This window comes from Callorhinus ursinus, unplaced genomic scaffold (assembly GCF_003265705.2).
Source record: "Callorhinus ursinus isolate GAN/ISIS: 27379988/994484 unplaced genomic scaffold, GSC_fseal_2.0 scaffold38, whole genome shotgun sequence".
In the NCBI taxonomy this organism is placed as follows: Eukaryota; Metazoa; Chordata; class Mammalia; order Carnivora; family Otariidae; genus Callorhinus; species Callorhinus ursinus.
This window is the reverse complement of record NW_027397100.1, coordinates 11,465,596-11,481,752: the sequence shown is the minus strand read 5'-3', so window position 1 is coordinate 11,481,752 and position 16,157 is coordinate 11,465,596. Positions and strand designations below refer to the sequence as shown.

Below are 16,157 nucleotides of genomic sequence, written 5' to 3'. Positions count from 1 at the left end.
TTTTTTTTTAAAGAGATATAAATTCTGGTTTAGGACAGACATTTCCAGTACTATAGGCAAGAAATGATTCTTTTTTTTGTTTTTTTTAAAGATTTTATTTATTTATTCATGAGAGACACACAGAGAGAGAGAGAGAGAGGCAGAGGAGAAGCAGGCTCCCAAGGAGCAGGGAGCCTGATGCGGGACTCGATCCCAGGACTCTGAGATCATGACCTGAGCCGAAGGCAGACGCTTAACCATCTGAGCCACCCAGGTGCCCGGCAAGAAATGATTCTGATCTGCAATCTGTAGAGATAGGGCAATGGGGCTTTACTGGGAGAAGGACAACCTTAGGTTTGAAAGCAAGAAAAGAGGGAACTGGGGATAATGAACAGGAGTAGAAGCTCTGACATACTGTTTATTATCCAAGGGAGTTCTTCAGTCCTACAGTTTTAGTATATGTGCTGCCGAAGCAAGCACTCCGAGGGAGTTCTTCAGTCCTACAATTGCTCAACCAAATTTTAGTCCTCCCAAAAACTGCAGGACGAGCTGCTCAGAGCTCCTTATGGCTATTTATTTTTGACTTTTTTTTTCCTACTTCTATATTCAGTGCAGAAAATCTGAAGGATACAGAGAAGCACAAAGTCTCTTTTTTTTTTTTGCACTGATTCAAGAAGAGGGAGTTATGAAGTAGGTGAAAGAGACAATCCTAGGTTTAAATATCGGGAAACATTCTCTGAAGTTTGGCAAGTCACCCAACCCTTCTGACCTCTGTTTCCTCCTCTAGAAAAGTGGTACTCACAATGCCTCCTCCCTCATTGGGGATGAATATAGGCACATTTAGTTCAGGGCATACAGTGGGGACTCAGTGTGTCTCTGTCTCCTTCTTTCACAATTTATAAGAAATTTTCATTCAAGCATTTTCTGAGCATCTTTAAGGTGTTATTACAGGCCAGAGGAAATATAGGGATGGATAAGACTGTGTCTTTGCCCTTGAAGAACTTATGGTTTGGGGAAGGAGAGATTAAATGGTCCAGTCAGCTGCCTTTTGATGAAATAGGCACGTGACTCCAATTTTCAGATGTCAGCAGAGGCCCAGAGAGGCCAAGAAATAGAGCAAGTAAGTAGTAGGGAGGGGACTGGAACACAGTTAAGAGGATTACTGGGACAGAAGCAATGAGAGAGGAATTTCGGGAAAAAAATCATGCCAGTTTGTAGTTCAAAAGAGAGGAACAGGGGCGCTTGCCTGGCTGGCTCAGTCAGTAGAGCACGCGACTCTTGATCTCAGGCTCCTGAGTTCAAGCCCCACATTGGGTGTAGAGCCTATTAAAAAAGGCGGGCGGACAGGTGGGAGATGGAGATGTGTGTGAATGAATCAAGGGTTACAAATCCAGCCCTGAAGGTGGACTGCATTTTGTTTGTGCAGGATTTTCCCCTTCCCTCCCAACATTTTATTATGAAAATTTTCAAACATATAGAACAGTTGAAGCAATTGTACAGTGAACATCCATCTATCCACCATCTCGATTCTACAGTTGCTAACCGTTTGCTATATTTGCTTTGTCATGTATTTATTCATTTATCTAGCTCTCCATCCATCCATCTTATTTGATGCAATTCAAAGAAGCTGCAGAGTTCACTCTCCCTCTAGACACTTCAGCACCCCTATCATTAGACCTCAATATTTGTTTTTGTTTTTAGGTTCACTTTACATACAGTGATATGTGTAGATTTCAAGAACACCATTTGCGGAGCTCTGACAAACGCATACAACTGTGTTATCCACACCCCTCACGAGGTGCTGAGAGAACATTTCAACAGCAGAACATTCCCTCCTGCCAAAGGCCACTACCATTGTGATTTTTTTCGCCATTGATTAGGTTTTACCTGTTCTAGAACATTATACAAATAGAATTATAGAGGGTATACTCTTTTGTACAAGGCGTCTTTCTTTTAGCATGATGTCTGAAGCTTATCTATTTTTTGCCTATTAGTACTTTTGTTATTGCCTAGTAGTATTCCATTCTATGAGTGACCATAACACAGTTTATCAATTTTCCTGTTGATGGAACACACAGTTGCCAGTGTTGTATGTCTGGCTGCAAATCCTGGCTCTGCTACTTGCTAGATACATGACTATGTGCTTGTTACTCTGTCTCTTTGAGATTCAGTTTTCTCAATCTGCATAATGGGAAAACTGACAGCTATTGCTTATTGAATGCTTGCCATGCGCCTGGTTAGCACTGTTCCAAGTGTTTTACGTACTCATTTCATCCTCATAATGACCCACAAGATAGTATCTATTACTGTTCCCATTTTATAGATTTGGAAACCCAGCACCCCACCTAGTTGCCAGGAGTATTCAATGAGCTAGTGCATGTAAAGCACCTGAGACTATACGTTGTAACTACAATGTAGACGGTAAACATTAGCTGTTATTTTTCTTTTTACTGGCCCTTAGAGGAATTTATTTATTTATTTTTTTAAGATTTTTTTTTAAAGATTTTATTTACGGCACCTGGGTGGCTCAGTTGGTTGGGCGACTGCCTTCGGCTCAGGTCATGATCCTGGAGTCCCGGGATTGAGTCCCGCATCAGGCTCCCTGCTTGGCGGGGAGTCTGCTTCTCCCTCTGACCCTCTTCCCTCTCGTGCTCTCTATCTCTCATTCTCTCTCTGTCGAATAAATAAATAAAATCTTTTAAAATTTTATTTATTTATTCGACAGAGAGAGTGCTTGCGCGAGCACAAGCAGGAAAAGTGGTGGGCAGAGGGAGAAGCAGGCTCCGCTGAGCAAGGAGCCTGATGTGGGATTCCATCCCAGGATCCTGGGATCATAACCTGAGCTGAAGGCAGACGCTTAATGACGGAGCCACTCAGGCATCCCTCTTAGAGGAATTTAAGTTTATTACCCTTAATGGAGAAAGTGTATAAAACCCTGGGAATAGGGTTGCCAGATAAAATGCAGATGTCCAGTTAAATTTGAATTTTAGATAGACAATGAAAGTCATTTTAGCATAACTATGTTACATCAAATTTGTCACATATTAATGCTAAAAAATTATTCATTGTTTACGTGAAATTCAAATTTAATCGAGCATCCTATATTTTTATTTTCTAAGCCTGGCAATTGACTAAGGCAACTAGGGACAAAACTTGTGTACATCATTTTGCAGATGAGGAAAAAGTCTTAAAGAGGGCAAATGAGAGAGCCATGAGGTCTTAAGTGGATCCAGATCTTTGGATCCAGATCTTAGGTTCCTAGAAGCTCCATCCAGTGTCTGCTCTTCATCAATGCGCAGCTCTGCCACTTTTCAAGTCTTCCCCTGCCTCTGGCAGTTGAATGCTGAGTGGCTTCAGGGAAGAGAGGGACAGCAACATGACTAAGTGTTCTGTAGGGAAAGCCAGTGACAGGCGGCATGTGGGCCGCTGGGGTTTCTCTTCCCACTCCTTCCAGCTCTGCATCCCTGCTTCCTTCCCTCCTTCTCTCCCCAGAGGCCTGGAAAGCTCCTTCCCTTGCTGGTTGGGGCCTTCTCCAGCCCTGCTCTGGCAGGGCTGGGTCCTGTCCCAGGCTGACCTGGGTGTCCAAGGCAGAAGGAGGGTGTAGGTGGTTCAAGGCTTTATCAGTCACAGTCTGCATTCTTACCAGGTCTAGACTGACTTCTGAATCAGGGAACCTGGGAGCCAGAGCCACGGCATGGGAGATGAAGAAGTGGCCACACTAGGATTCTCTGTTCTCACCAATTCAGCTTCTCCTTGGAGAACCACCAACTACCTAACGTAGATTTTCCAGAATCTTCACAATATCCTATGAGATAGAATCTATTATTTCCATTTAGAGATTTGGACACTGAGGTTAAGGGACTTGCCTAAGACCCCTAAAGTAAATTGTTGACAGTCAGGACTAGATCCTTCATCCATATGTTTCTGAAGAAACCTAAATTATTAACTTCTGCTAGGTACTGCCTCCCAGATCAGAGCCAATCCATCCTGTTGGCATTAGCAAGTTAGGATAGCATAGTCCTGTGGTTCTCAAAATGTGATCCCTGGGCATCAACATCCCCTGGGAACTTGTTAGAAATGTAAATTCTTGGGCGCCTGCATGGTTCTGTTGGTTAAGCGTCTGCCTTAGGCTCAGGTCATGATCCCAGGATCCTGGGATCGGTCCCACATCAGGCTCTCTGCTCAGCGGGAGTCTGCTTCTCCCTCTACCTCTGCCTGCCCCCTGCTCATGCTCTCACCCTCTCTCTCAAAAAATAAATGAAATCTTAAAAAAAAAAAAAAGAAATGTAAATTCTTGGGCCTGAAAACAGAACCTTCTCACTCAAATTCTGAGGCTAATACCTGGCAATCTGGTTTTAATAAGCCGTCCAGGTGGTTCTGATGCACTCTGAAGTTTGAGAATTTTGGTGTAGAGTAGAAAAAGGTGCATTTTTTTTGGAAAAAAAAGTATATATTTAAAGCATATATGTTTTTTTTAAGTTTTATTTTTTAAGATTTTATTTATTTACCTGAGAGAGAGAGCACATGAGAGGGGGAAGGGTCAGAGGGAGAAGCAGACTCCCCGCCGAGCAGGGAGCCCGACGCGGGACTCCATCCAGGGACTCCAGGATCATGACCTGAGCCGAAGGCAGTCGCCCAACCAACCGAGCCACCGAGGCGCCCCTAAAGCATATTTGTTTTAAGTAAACTTTTATTGACATAATATAAATACAGAAAAAGACACAAATCATAAGTATACATCTCAATGAACTTTCATAAAGTGAGGATGCTTATGTACCAGCACCCAGATCAAGACACAGAACATTATTATCAGCCTGGAGAAGCCCCTTTGTGCTCCTTCCTGGTACTACCTCTCAAAGGATAATCACTATCCTGACTTCAAACACCATAGATTAGTTTTGCCTAACATTATAGGTTTTAAAAAATTACAGATGAAGACATGGAGCGCCTCAGTCAGTTAAGTGACCCACTGTTGTTTCAGCTCAGGGCATGATCTCAGGGTCGTGAGATCGAGCCCTGACTGGGGCTCCCCACTCAGCAGGGAGTCTGCTTGAGATTCTCTTTCCCTCTGCCCACCCTTCCTCTCTCCAATAAATAATCTTAAAAAAAAAATTGCAGATGAAGACAGAATCTGGACCCAGAGGACTTTGACTGGATCCCTGGTTTCCTACTAAATGATCTTGAATCAGTCATCTAATTTCCTTGAGACTCTTTTCCTTTTCTGTATAATGGTCATAGAAATATCTCAAACCTTAAAGGGACACTGCGTTTCTCAAACTTGTGTGTTGTCAAGAATCACCTGGGGCACTACTTAAAAAACCCACATTCCCCAGGGCATACATTCTTAATAGGACAAAAATTGGTTGTGGGTAGAGAGGAAAATTTTTTTTCCTTGCTTATGTAAAAGCACATATATACATATGGTACATTAATAGATATACAGTATATTTGTGATATTAAAATATTATGGGGGAATAATTAGAGAAAAATGTCTAAAAATGTTCCTTAGAGAGCTGATAATTTTTTAAAAAGGTTGAAAACCACTTCTCTATAGCAATGATTCTCCAAGTGTGGTCTGCGGTTAAAAATGCAAATTCTCAGGCCCCACGCCAGACCTACTGAATCGGAACTTCTGGGGCAGGGCGGACCTGCAATCTATGGTTTAACAAATCCTTCAGGAGACTCTGATGGGCACTAAAGTTTGAGAACCACTGCGTTGGAGATTCTGAATGGGGTAGGGTCCCTGAGTCTGGACCTTTAACAAGCTCTCCTAAGTCTATTGCAGGAAACATTGACATAGAGATTTGAATGTACTTTGAAAAACGTAAGTGACTTTCCATATGGTAAAATAAGTTCATAAGGAGGGAACAGGCTAAACAATAATAGTGAAGGTCACTAATTACTAAGCACTTAACTGGGCCTCTGAGTCTACTTGCACAGCCTATTAATTCTCACAAACAACCCATGAAGAAGTTAAAAGGATGGACTCTGAAGCCAGATTGCCTGGGTTTGTATCCAGCTTGTGACTTGGTTTATGTATCTGTAAAGTGAGGATAATGGAGGTACTTTCCTCATAGATTTGTTGTGAGTATTAAAAAGAAGCTTATTGATCAGTTCTTCAAACACCTGCCACATTGGCACCCCTTATATGTTGGCTATTTTCATCATCCTTGAGCGCACCCTGTTAAAAGGTGGATTTGAACCCAATCAATTTAACTCCCGAGTGCATTTTATTAAGGAATGAACTATAATCCAGTGGTTCTGAAAGTGTGATCCCCCACCAGGAGCACACCAGAGTTAGAAATGCAAATTATTAGATCCCATCCCAGATCTGCTGAAAGAGAAACTCTGGGGGTGGGGCCCCTAAATTTCAACAAGCCCTTCAGGTGATTCTGATGCATATTAGCGTTTGGGAACCACAGCTACAGTCTCTAAAGGTTCGGGGGTGGGGGGTTGCTTCAGCCTAGAGTGGCTGGGAGCAATCCCAGAGTCCCTCCCACCTAAGGGCGAATAAACTGTTTAGAAGCGTTCCCTAGCTCCGGCCAACTCTCCCGGCTGGCGCGCAAGGCCTTCTGTGGCTTGTAGTCCACATCCCTCCCGAGCTAGAGGCGCCTGCGCTTTGGCCGCCAACTCGCTCTAGGAGCTGTGGTCGGGGCTCGGGACCGGCTGCCATCTTAGTCGAGGGACTGAAGAGTCGCCGCCGCCCCGAGTCCCGGTAAACATTCGCGGGCGGACTGGGGGCAGTTCTGGGTAGAGGGGCGAGCCCGCATGAGAGTGTCCGAGGAGAACCAGGGGTGAAGGAGTGCGGCGCGCGGGCAGAGGACCCCAGAGCCGCGACTGGTCTCTTTTCCCTCACAGCCGGTGCCCGTGGGGGGCGCGGGGAGCTCGGGCTAGTGGCCGAGGAGTGGGTTGGCCGGAGGCGCCGAGCAGCCGCTGTCTGGCCGGGGTATGGTGGAGCCCCTCGCTTCGCGGGCGCCAAGTTGTGAGAAGGCTGGGCTGTGGCGGGCTCCTGCAGGGTCCGGCCCCGCTCCCCTCAGCCCCGCCCGGGGGCCCCTCTCCTGCGGCCCGGCCTACGCGCGGGGCCCGGCTGCAGCGGCCGGAGCGGCCGACGTGGCCCTGCGAGGGGCGGCGGCCGGGCCCACCTGCCACCCGGCTGGCCTTCCCGAGACTTTTTGGAGCTCCCAGTCGCGAGGCGGGCCCAGCACAGCGGCTACCTCCTCTTTTTTCCACTCCCCTCCTCCCTCCATTGTCCCCCATCGTGGTGGTCCGCTGCCGCGGCCTCGCCGGCACCTCCCGGCGCCGAGTTTTGCAGACGTGGAGCTGTCACTGCCCTCCCCCTTGAGTGCCCTTTTCTTTAGCCGAGAAAAGAAAAAAGTAGCCATGAAGGTATTCTAAGGGTCGAAACGTGACGAGGATATGACTTAGCGGGAACTAAGTGGGGAACTCAAGTTTTCATAGTCCCGGGCCACCACTTCAAGAGAAACGCCGGGTCTCTGCACTCGAGGTAGACGTTAGGCCTAAAGTTAGAAATGTAACCAGGTGAACGTGCAAACTACCCGCAATTCACGATTCCCCAGTCACAACTTAACTTGTTTTTTTGCTTACATTCGCCTCTTCATCTTGTTACATTTTCTGCCATAATTCTACAGCGTCAGTATACTTTCGGGGAAGGAAAAGTGGGATTTTTTTTTCCCTTGGAAATTATTGAGGCCCTGGAGCCAGCCACTTATCATTGCACCTAGTTGGGGTCTCCCGCATCTACTCCTAATATAACTAGATTTTAAGGAAGTAGTGTAAAGGCAGTGTATTTCCACCCTCAAAATCGGCTAAGGATTTCTCAGCTGAAATAAAATTCTCACGGCAGATAATGCTGAGAGTCTGCGCTGTGTATTCATAGATTTACTGGAGGTACAGTTACCAACAGAGAAAGTAAGTGTTTTGGTTGTGAATCCAGAAGGAATTCCTTCATGTTCAGTATAAGAATCAAGTCAAAAAGGATATGAAATAAAAAACGAGTGTAGAATATTTTTTCACAGTATTCTAGAGGGAATCATTTCTAAATTCTTTTTTAAAAAACACATCTGTTCACCTATTGGAAGAGATAGACAAACCAATAGTTCCCAAAGTTACCCGTTAGAATAATTAGGGGAGTTTTTAAAGGTAGAAATTCCAGGGTCTCCTTTTCTGAGGTTGATTTAGTAGGTCTGCTTTGGCCCTGAAGAATGTATTTTTAAAACATGCCTCAGGCAGCTCTCATGGTCTTGGGAACCAGTGAGGCAAACGATACTGTGAACCTATTGAGGAATGCTCAAAAAACTTTGAGACAGAAGTGACCAGTTCTGTCTGGGGTTTGGCCATAGAAGATGGCAGGACCTACCCCAGGTCCTAAGTTGGATCTTATACGATGAGTAGGAGTGTGATGAGGATGGCGAAAGGGAAGGACAGGGCAGACAGAGAAAACCCCTTAGTGCTTTGTGTAAATGCAGAAGATTGTGGGAGAAAAGGGTTCATGGAGCAGGGAGTGGGATGGGGAAGGAGAGCATTGTGGGACGTGAGGTCAGAAAGTTAAAAGGAGGTAACTATATGAAAAGTTGTAAGTATAATGCTAAAAGACTTGAGTTTTATGTTAGCAGTAGATTAAGATTTTGAACAGGGAAGTGATACGAGTTACATATATGTTGTAGAAAAATGGCTCTAGTGATGAGAGTGAAAGGGTGGAAGAGTGGCTATTGCCGAGGTCTAGGTGAGAGGTGAAAAGGCTTGATGTTGGAGAGAGGCTGCGGCGATTGGATTTAGTTTACTAGTGCAATATTGTTGCCATATTTTTGGATGAGAATTTTTAGGACCAGACTGGGTAAAAAGGCTCTTATTCTGTAAAAAGAACCCACTAGGAAATCTGAATAATTTGCCAGTTTATGTATATTGATGGCATCAGAGTATATTGTTAATTAGCACTTTTGAAAAATTAGAATCAGATTGGCTGCCATTTGGAGGAGAACTTGGAGGTTAGACTGCAGTTTATGACTATCAGCACTATTGCTCTAAGCTTGTTCAAAGTGTTTTTCTTTCATACTCAGAAACTTGGTATTAGAATTTTAGAGTTGGAAGAGATTGCAGAGATTATCTATTCCACAGTGGCAAATATATTTTGGTTTATGGACCAGCAGAGTGCTTTGAAGTAGCTGCCAGAGCACTGTATTGAGAAGGATTTTGGTCATATGTGTTCTCTGGGAAAGGGAGTTATGACTGATTAGTGATGCTTCCTGTGGACATAGTTATCTAGTAGGTGATATATGTGCCAGGTATATGCCATCCTTAGACTATTCCAAACTATTAATTTTCTGTTTGTTTATAAAAAAAATCCTAAGCAGGTTCAATAATTTACCTAGAACTAGTTAAGAATTAGAGCTAGAATTAGAACTGAGTTTTGTAACCTTTTAGTTTGTTATTCTCCAGTATGTCAAGATGAATGTGTGCTGCTAAAGAGCTTTTGTATTAGACCAAAAGAAAAAAGATATTCCTAGCTTGTGCCTCTTGACTGTTTAGGCAAGAGTTTAACAAGGAACTTTGGCCTAGAAGTGAATTTTGTTGTATTTATTCTGGCTTAAGAAATTTGTTGTTAGAGGAAATGGTCACCTGCTTGTGTGGTTTTTTTCCTCCCCCTCACCCCTCACTTCTTGTTCCTTACCCCTGTCTCAATTTTGGGCTTTGGGGATTGGTTTTCTTTATATGGGTTAAGGCAAAAGTGTGTAAAGTTATTTTTTCCTGTATTTACAGCAGCTTGCTGAATTCTAGGCTCATAATCTCTTAGTAAAGGCATGTTGATTTTTGTGGCTGTACATGATACTGGTTTTGAGTTAACATAAATTAGCGGGTGGGGGTATGCAGAATTGAATTGCAGCATTATCTGGTTGGTAGGTCGGCCTTCAGCTAAAAATATTGGGTTGGAAATAGCCTCACAACTAGTAGTCATTAACCAAGAACTGTTCCTCCTCAGTCTAGCAGTGCACTGTCCTTGGAAAACTGCTGCCACCTCAGCTTTTTTTCTTTGCAGAACTGACTGTACTCTGATCCTTGAAGTGCTTTTTCTTTTCCTATCCTTAGGAGCCTCCCAAGTTGCAGGGACCATTCTTACATTGGCCCCCGTAGGTAGAGTGTGTGTTTTATGGCCGTCTTCATTTTGCCATGTAGCCATCATACTCAGGTGCGCACCACCCCATATGCTGTAGGAGTCATTTTTCCCCTGACTCACCTTCTTACCCTGCCTGCCCCATCAAAAATTATCTATGCCCCCAAATTATCTATCCCATGGAACTTTTATTTTTATTATTTTTTAAAAGTAATTTCTGTGTCCAATGTGGTTCTTGAACTCATGACCCCAAGATCAAGAGTTACATGCTCTACCAACTGAGCCAGCCAGGCACCCGTAATCCCATGAAATTTAAAAAGACATTGTGCTGTCAGATTCCCAAGGTCAATGCTAATCTGATGAGTTTAACCATAGGAATAGTGTGTTAATGGACCCTCCTTTCCCTCTCAGGTAACATGCATTTAACAGTGGCCTTCTGGAGACAACGCCTTAACCCAAAGAAGTGACTTGAACGGTGAGAACTTCAGGTATGGTGGCAGGCCTGTGAAAGAGTTTGGGGGACAGGAATGGAGCAGAGGGTGAGCTCTACTCATATAACTGCTGTGGGGAGGTATAGGGAAAGAGGATGTTGATGCAGACTACATCAGTTGGTCAAAATAGGCATTTCCCACTTGGATTTGAAACTCAGAGTCTCCTCTATAAGGATTAGCCTGTGAGCCACACTTTGCTCTTACTTTGGGTCTTCTGACTTTCCTGTTTTTGTTTTTCTTGGACATACACACATTTTTCCCATTTGTGCTGTTTTATAAACGTTTTTCTCTGTATACTTGTCCAGATATGTGCATTATGGTTAAAAACTGTAAGAAGTAAAAAGAAGGCAACATGCAGTGGAGAAAGAATTTGGAAAGAAAAGGTCTGATTTGATTTTCCCACTGACAAACTGTGACTTTTGGCAAGTTATTTAATCTTGCCTGGTCTCAGTTTATATATCCGTAAAATACATGTATTGATTCCTACCTGCCTTCCTGACAACGTTGTGAAGATCAAATAAAATAATACATGCTAAAGCTTTAGAAAACAATGAATTCATAACTTAAGACATTAGATCTATAAGGTGGGAGATATTGGCAGTAATACTGAGAAGGAAAACACGAGGATGGGACAGATTGACTTTAAAAGATCGGAAGAGAGAAAAGGAAGACTACTGGGTAAGAAAAAAAGAGCATGAAAAAACTCAAGCAGTAAGAGAGTAAGGAGTGAATGAAGTAGAACTATTGAATTGGTAGGTGAGAAAGCTGAATAGAATAGAGCGTGGTCCCTTTCACTAATTCTAACCTTGCAGTTCTTCCTTGTCATTGTCATTACTACCTTCACATAAATGTTCTAGATTCCATACTTAGATTCCTGTCTTCACTGTAAACATGAGTATTTTTTATTCATATCTCTGTGTGACCCTTTGTGTTTAGTTTATTTTTTTGTTAACTAATTACCTTATAAATGCTTAGAAACCAAGACTATGATTTACTTGTTATGGTGTTCCAGGCCATTGCTATAATCAAGTGTGTGCTTACTCTGTTTTTTTATAATTATGGAGAGAAAGGAAGGAGATGGGGGAGCTTTGTGAGAGATAGTAGGAAAGGAAGTGGCTAAGAGGGAAAGTAGATAAATAAGACATGGTAAGAAGAAGAATTCTCAAAAAATAAAGGAAATACATGAAAATGAAGAATACATTGAGCAAAAAGAGAAGAGGAAAAGGAGATGGTGTTATCTGCAGTAAAGGAACAAAGCAGCTTTCATTTCTTTAATGGTGACATAATACCTCACAAAAAGTTATGTGCTGGGAAAGATCATTCTTCATACCAAGTATCTTTTTTTTAAAGATTTTATTTATTTGACAGAGAGGGAGAGAGCACAAGCAGGGGGAGTGGCAGAGGGAGAGGGAGAAGCAGGCTCCCCACTGAGCAGGGAGCCCAGTGTGGGGCTTGATGATCCCAGGACACTGGCATCATCACCTGAGTCGAAGGCAGACGCTTCACCAACTGAGCCACCCAGGTGCCCCCATACCAAGTATCTTTAAAATAGTTCTAAAAGTATCCACTATGTCCTGAACTCCCAGAGTAGTTCTTTGTGGAAAGAAAACTAAGGCAAAATTCAGGAGACCTCGGTTCTAGCCTTGGTATTTCTTGTTACTTAGTTCTGTAATCTTGGGCAATTCACTTAAATCTCTCTGGGCCTCCGTTTCCTCAGTTGTCCGTTAAGGTATCAGATGATCTCTCCGTTTTCTCACTCTTTGATTATATTTTGTGCTTTATGTTCTGTCTCACTAATTTTTCAGGGCTTTGTTGATACCACAATATAAGATTGGTCTTAGAAATATCTTATAGTAGAACTTCATAGTATCCATTACCTTATAAATGAGAAGCCATTATATTTTAAGTTCTACTTTAAGCATTGGCAGAAAGAGAGACTTGTAGAAAACCCAAGTATAGAAATGTTAAGTTTGTAATATTCAACAAGCACTTACTGAGCTCCTGTTGTGCTAGGTCCCAACGGGTACTTAATGTAAAACCCCTGCCTCAAGGATTTTGTGTTTTTGTCAGGAAAACAAACTTGCTCACCAGTAATTATTGTAAAAAGCAAGGTGATAAGTGCTATAATAAGGATTGCATTGCATTGCAATTTAAGGTAGTAACTTTAGATTTCTTGGTTCTTTTAACATAATTGAATATGTGCTAAGTGCTGCTTTATGCTAGGTATTGCAGGGACTCATGATGAAAAAAAAAAAGTCCCTGCCCTCAAGAAACTTGCAGGTTTTTTTTCATGTCTGGAAACTGCTTACCCTAATAGATTTACCCTTCTGTCCCAGGAAAGAAGTTTTGTACTGTATCATCACTTCATAGTTTTAAACTAAGAATTCATTGCATATTGAGCTTGCCTCACTCCAGAAATGTTTAATAACATACTTGCTTTCTGAGAAAATCTGTATTTTATTGGATCTGTAATATTTTCTCTGTCAATGACAGAAATTTTTCTTTTAGGGTAAGGAAAAAATCCAGATGCCATCTGGATGGCATGTTTAGGTAAACTTTGGTTTGCTTCTTATTCATTCAGAGAAAGAGGGGTATCTAAAATTTAGCCTTGATTCTTTGTTCCAGGGAATCAGTTCAGTTGGTCACAGAGGAGAGGATGCTAAAGGAATCACATTGTAGGCGTTAACAGTATGTGCTAGAGTTAGATTGTCTGGTTTTGAATTTTGGCTCTCCCGTGTACCGGGAGTATGACCTTGGTCAAGTTCCTCATCTGTAAATTGGGACTAGAAATTGCATATATCCATAGGATTGTTGTGTGGATTAAATAAGATAATGTATTTTTGCTTGAACAATAGTTGGCTCACAGTAAATATGAGGTGTTCATTGCTGTAATTGTTTTATTATCATCATTACCACCAATCTTGTCTTAAAATTATTGTCTCAATTCTTTAATTCATTAAGTAAACTTATCTAGGGTGAGCATTGTAAATTTAAATGGAACATTTTAAATAGTAAAGATCAAATTGATACTTAAGTGAACTAGGGAATTCATGTTCCTCTAATAGGGTAGCTGTTAAGCGGCTTTGGCTTACTTTTTTAATTGACCGTTTTAACCATTAAAAAATACCTAATTCAGTGTTGGCTCACTCTTGATCTAGTGGGGAGTATAGAACCAAGTGTGGACTGAACATCTTAATTTCTTTCTAAACAGAAGCTGGGAATCCAGATTTTGTGAGAAATCTTTATTTTTAAATGTTGGCAGCTTTTGAAATTGTAATATAAACACTGTGGGTCAAGCAAATCACCACTGCGGGCAGGATTTGTCTTGTGGGTTACCGTTTTGCAGCCTCTGTTCTGGAGCTTGACTTTTTGCATCAAAGCCCATGCTCCCTGCCTTCCAGGAAGAAAGTCCTTATCCACATAAAGATTTAAAACAGTTCAGGCAATACCTCAGAGCAGTCTAGGGCTGAATGAGAGGTATGCAGAATAATTATTAAGGCAGAGAGGTGGAGGGAAGTTATTTAAGATGGATTTAGAATAGGCAAAGGTATGGAGGCCGGAATGGACTTGAGATGGTGGTAGTACAGCGAATAGATTAGTTGGAGTTTAGATTAGTCTGAAGAGGGTTTATATGGGCCTGGTAATAGGAGAAAGTTTGGAAAAGTTAAGAGACCAGCCTTCTTGTTTTGGGATAACCTTAAGTCCTATTGGCTGACAGGATAAAATGATGTTTTGTGGCGATTTATTAGGTAATACTGAGGCCTGCAGTATTTACTGGGGCTGGTAGGGTCTGGAGGCAGGGAGAACAGGCTAGGGAGGTAGGTGGTAGTGGGAATGGAAGGGAAGGGACAAAAGCTTGTATAAGAGACAAAAGCATATATATGGGTCACCTTGTGACAGTGGGACCCTGAAGTAGATAAAGATAGCCAATTTTGAAAGCTTTTCCCCTATTCACTCTTTTGTAAAAACTGGGGTATGTGAGAATAATACTATTATCCCTCCTTCTCTGTGTTGTGGATCTTTATCACTCTCTCCGCCCCAGCACCCTCCTTAATGGATCATATACATAGTCTTACGATTCTAGAAAAAAGAAGAAATTTTCAGCTGCTTATCACATTTCTAGTTTTGGATTTTTGGTAATCTCAGTTAACCTCTGATAAGTTTCATTAGACTTTATACATGGATTTTTGTATTTACCAAAGGTTGGAAATACGGTTTGCTCATGGAAAAGATGTAGAATTTTGCTGCAGAAACTTGACACAATAATTCATGATTTAGAATGTTTAAAGAAACTGATAAACGTTGTAGAAAGGTGGAATGTGTTTATTCTGTGTAACTTGAGAAAGTGATTTTTAGGATTTTATTTTCACCAGGGCTTTTGTCCTGTTTATACTGTCTCATGAAAATTTTGACATACACGGGGAAGTTATTTCTTATTCTTGGCTAAAATGCCAAATGTAGTTATTGAGTAGTTTTTTTGGTAAGTAAGCTGAGTAGTATGTTAGGTGTAGCCTAAGTATGAGGAATAGTTGAGATGCAGCAATATTTCCCTCAATGATGAATAAAAGTACTGAACTGAGCCTCTGAAAAGTACAAAAAGTTGCTGCCGTCAGAGAGATGCAGCAATAGGGTCAAATAGATTTGAGCTAAATCTAAACTTGTTTAATGGAGAGGGATTTTTTTTTTTTTTTTAAAGCATGGTCTAACCTAGTTTTTGGAATTCATTTGTTCTGAATATTGAAAGGGATTTTCAGGTGGTTCATTTAATCATAGATCTGCTTTGGAAGTGGGAAGGTAAGGAACATGAGAGGGATTAGCTGCATTTGTTTCTGTGGTAAGTCAGTAGTCAAAAGGAAATCGCAGATTATCTTTTTCTGTTCTTGAACTTTTTGGAGGAAAGATATTTAACTACAGGTCTTAATTAAAAACTATATTCTACATATATATTGAAATGTGCAGAACCTAGTTACTACTGATTTTCATTGTCTAGAATGTTGCTGACATTTATCTGCTGTCATCTCCTTGCCCTTTGTCTTTGTCCTTGAGGATTTTGACTTTTATTTTGCTGGTGTTTCAAAAGGGAATGGAGATGGAATGCTTATGTTCATTTAGCCCAGTTAGTTGATTTTACTGTATCAATTGATGTTTTCATCTCTAAGGGACAATGAAAGTGATTGACTTATCTGTTCTGTTTATCTGTTTGTTTTTAAGATTTTATTTATTTGACAGAGAGCAGAAGAGCACAGTCGGGGGAGTGGGAGAGGGAAAAGCAGGGCCCCCGCTGAGTGGGGAGCCTGATGTGGGGCTTGATCCCAGGACCCTGGGATCATGACCTGAGCCGAAGGCAGTTGCTTAACCCACCGAGCCACCCAGGTGCCCCTTTGTTTCTTTCTTTTTGTGGTAAAATACACATGATGTAAAATTGACTGTTGTAAACGTTTTTAAGTGTTCAGTTTAGTGACATTAAGTACATTCACTTTGGGATGCCTGGGTCGCCCAGTGGGTTGAGCATCTGCCTTCAGCTCAGGTCATGATCCCGGAAACCCAGGAAACCGATT

General features: G+C 42.0%; 1 protein-coding gene across 6 annotated transcripts in view; it reads left to right on the top strand.

Annotated features, from left to right (window-relative positions):
- Window positions 1-6,565: 6,565 nt before the first annotated feature.
- The window catches only part of ITCH (itchy E3 ubiquitin protein ligase), a 119,967-nt gene continuing 110,375 nt past the window's right edge, over window positions 6,566-16,157 (top strand). For 4 of the 6 annotated variants that reach the window (XM_073880532.1, XM_025875837.2, XM_073880531.1 and 1 more), the window contains exons 1-2: window positions 6,566-6,694; window positions 10,520-10,596. The gene's annotated coding sequence lies outside the window, so the exon portion shown is untranslated. The remainder of the gene's footprint in view (window positions 6,695-10,519; window positions 10,597-16,157) is intronic. The other 2 variants (XM_025875839.2, XM_025875840.2) reach the window with 1 other exon arrangement.